The sequence below is a fragment of the Hippoglossus stenolepis genome, chromosome 3 (genome assembly GCF_022539355.2).
Source record: "Hippoglossus stenolepis isolate QCI-W04-F060 chromosome 3, HSTE1.2, whole genome shotgun sequence".
Lineage (NCBI taxonomy): Eukaryota > Metazoa > Chordata > Actinopteri > Pleuronectiformes > Pleuronectidae > Hippoglossus > Hippoglossus stenolepis.
In genome coordinates, this window is record NC_061485.1 from 27,900,151 (window position 1) to 27,904,034 (window position 3,884).

The 3,884-nt window shown below is 39.7% G+C and overlaps 1 long non-coding RNA gene across 1 annotated transcript; it reads left to right on the forward strand.

Moving 5' to 3' along the window:
• The first annotated feature begins 3,223 nt into the window (after nucleotides 1-3,223).
• On the forward strand, nucleotides 3,224-3,675 carry LOC124851575. The gene is made up of 3 exons (XR_007032606.1): nucleotides 3,224-3,315; nucleotides 3,418-3,545; nucleotides 3,635-3,675. It is a non-coding gene; the product is annotated as an uncharacterized LOC124851575 (long non-coding RNA).
• Nucleotides 3,676-3,884: the final 209 nt, after the last annotated feature.

Here is a 3,884-nt window from a genome sequence, read left to right on the forward strand (position 1 = left end):
ATGTAGATAACTCAAATAAATAACATGTAATTTGATATATGTGAGTTAAAACAATCACAGTTTATCGATACGAGAAAGTGGGTTTAAAGTCAAAAGTCACAATTTTATTTTAAATAGAATATAAATATATCACTTAAGTCAATAAAATATAATAATAATAATCCTTACAATTTCAATAGGGCCTCCCATTCTGTTCGGGCCCTAAAAATTACTCAGAATACGTACATTTTCACCACTTTCTAATTTTCTGCAAACTTTGGTAACGATTTGAGCATGTTAAAGCCCTCAAAAACCAATTCATTTGCCTGAAAAAAAAAAACGAGATACAGAACATTGTTTTGATGGCGTGTAATCAAACTTTCACGCCACGCCATGCGATCACACCGTGTGAAATCGATCTTTGAGTTAGTTTGTATCTCCATCTTGTTGCGATGACACTCATCTCAATTTGAAGTTGATCTGATGAAAGCCCTGGTACAAGTACCTCAAAGTAAAATGTGGAATATGGCCAAAATGGCCACTAAATGCAAAATGGCGGGCTTCCTGTTGCGTTTTCAAATTGCACCTCCAGACTTTTTGTTTGTCTGGTCATGATACACCTGTGTATCGATTTTTGTGAAGATCGGTCAATGTGAGCGCGTTCACATTGGTTGTTTCTTCAAATAATAATAAAACCCAGGACTTCTGGCTCGTTCAGTAAAGGTTTGTTGTCGCTATGGATTTAATGGCTGCGGCTGAGTCTTGTAGCTTCTTGTAATCACAAGTGTTGATGATCAATTTATAACGAATCAATAAAAACAAGATAAATATGATGGTGGGTTAAAGATGTTCAGAATCAGGGTATGTTTTCACTGTCAATGGCTTTGTTTTAACGGATGTTCTATATGTATAGTGCATTTTCCCACGAGAACTTAAAGCTAAACTCAGCTGGGGTTTTGAACCAAGAACCTGCTGCTATCAAGACCTGTAGCCGTTCCTCTACACTACAGGAAGACGATGGCAATGATTTAACGGATGTTCTATATGTATAGAGCGTTGGACTTCAACAGATCATTGGTTGTTTGCATTGGGGCTGGACTTTAGAGAAGAAGCTTCTAAGAAGGAAACAGCAGGTGTCTGACTTTTTTCATTTTTCAGACGACATAACCTTTGACTTTTTTTTCATTTTTCAGACGACATACTAATCTATGACTTTAATCCGTTTTCAGGCGAAATATTAACTTACTACTAACTGGAAAGGATGTTAATTTGCTAAAATAAAAATTTATTTCACATCTAAAATATTAGTTAGACTTAATTGATCCTATTTTTGGAAGCTTTGACTGTACGGGTTACAACATAACATACCAAGATTTGAACCATGTCCCAAGGTGTATGAGTTAAAATTCCCACCATCATAGCTATTTGATCAGACAGTTTCTCTTTCTTAGAACCTTTGACTGTTTGCATTGGATTAAACCTTGAACCCACATCAGATGATATATGAGGTAATGTTCAATTAGTTTCAGCCATTGAACAAGAGATGTTAAACTGTCTTTTACACACACCTGCTCCCCTCACTGCATGAAAAGAAGAATTTGGGTCAGATAGTGTCGCTGCAAATTTTGGTGGAATTTCAGGTTAACGGCTGTTCACAGGAATCTGCAGGCAGCACAGAAAACTGCCAGGAACTGCCGGGAATTGACGCGGGTTCCAGTTTCTGGCAGTTTTACAAGCCTGAGAATGTTGGCAGGTGACCCCCTGCTCCTAGGCCTAGGGAGGCTTTCACGTGTATGACAATGCTGTGAGCTTTACAAATGCAAATCAGGATAGTTTCACTCAGTGGTGCAGAGGTAACACCTTTTTCTAAAAGGTACTAACTAAGGTACCAACTAAAATATCTGGCGTCAGTACACCAGGCTTAAAATAAATATAAAATCTGAAATTGTAGCTTATATAGATTTCCCTTATGAATTACATTGTATACCATGAGCAAAGGTCAATGCTATAAAAAAAAATTAGAAACAGTGCAATTTATTTCAACATTTGCCTGTCAAGCTCATCCAAGATAATATGTTGGAATGGAGAGAGGGGCACCACTGTACAGTTTTCTAAGAGAAGTCTTTCTGCTGACACCAAAACCCTGTGCTTCACATAAAGCATATCAGTTGTGTCATCGCGTGCTCCAACCATTTGTCCTCCCAAAATACTGGCAAACTCAGCACCATATTCAAATGTCCATGGCACACTAAGCTGTTGACTGCTGAAATTGCCTCATAATTTGAACTTCAATTATCCTATTGTTATTAAACTTTCTCAGTATTCCATTAATTCCACTATTTTTATCCAAGGTGACTTACAATAAGTGCATTCAACTATGAGGGTACAAACACAGAACAGCAAGAATCATGTAAGTACATTAACTTAACACCAGAAAGAATAAACTGGTCCTCAGTCACATACTCGTCCAATATAAATATAAAGTACAATTTAAAAACTTATAACCGCTGCTTCAAAAGTGAAAAGGTCATTTGTGAAGTTTTACTCTGAAAATGTCACAGTCAGCTACATGCCATGTCACTCGTTAACGTCAACGCGGTAGAGGGCTGGTCCAATCCAGCCTCGTGAATGAAGCGTCTGCCTCCTGCAGACAAGAAACTAGCGGCTCGTGTTTTGCGTGGTCCGAGGAGTGACTCTGTTTTCGGTGTAAAAAACTTGCTGAAGTCGACACGACACTGTTTCCCTGGAGGAGAGGAGGAGTGCGTTGGAAAGCAAAGCCGCGGGCCCAGTGTGGACAAGTCGAGGCGGAGAAGACGGGCGCACAATCCCAAAATTACGGTAAGAGCTACAGAGAGAAGCCATTCCTAACTGATAAGCTAACTCTTAGCTCTGAATAGCGTGTTAACAACTGTGGGATTAGCGAGAAAGTTGCTAAAAGAAGAAGAGAGCATCGAGTGCTTGAGCAGAACGAGTGCATGTTTAAATGTGTACGAACTGCTTCAACTCAAGAGTTTGTTCTCGTTAAGTTTTTTCATAAACGTGACTTTTTGTCCTGTTGTATTTTATAGGAAACTGCCCGTCTCTTCACACCTCTGAGGCAAATGGCCGGCGCCACGAATCGGAGCGAGGGTAAGATAAAGAAGAGCCGCGCTGTGCTGTATAAAATACATTCTCCAGGTTTACTTTATCTGATCTATTTCATCATTGTGTTTTCACAGCCTGAGCCCCCACCACACACACACACACACACACACACAACGAGGCAGTCACTGCACATTTGGCCGAGACCCTAGCTGCAAGTCCGGATTTGCAGTGTGGAAAATTACGCCATTGTATGTAAGTAATTGTGTTTGTTTACTGTGGATCTTCCAACGGTGATGTAGCGAGGCTATTTCCGTTTATTAATAATATACTCATGTTACTCATGTTGTTTTCCAGCTGCCTGTACTATGACGTACTAAGACGTACTATGAGCCAGCATGAAGGAACTTCCCGTACATCCAACCGGACCTTGCAGCTCTTGCAGCAGCATTGAGAAGTTCAGGAGTCGACAGAGAAGAAAGAGGGTAAGATTAGATTCATTAGATCATTTTTCGGTTACATGTATGTGTATGTTGTCATTGAACTGTGCTAATTGTACTGATTGTGTTTACAGCTGATTGAAGCGGGACAGATGACATGGATCCATCCTTCCACAGCCTGGAGCTCACCGACCTGTGTGCCACACTTCAAATAAGACTGGAAGCTACACTGAATCACACAGCTACACACCACAGACGTCTACACACACCCACAAAGAACTTATGACCCAGAGGCGGTGTTGTGCAATAAATAGTAGGTAGACTTGATGTTGGCTAATTATTAATAATCATAAAATATGATTATTAAAATAATAAAATGATTTA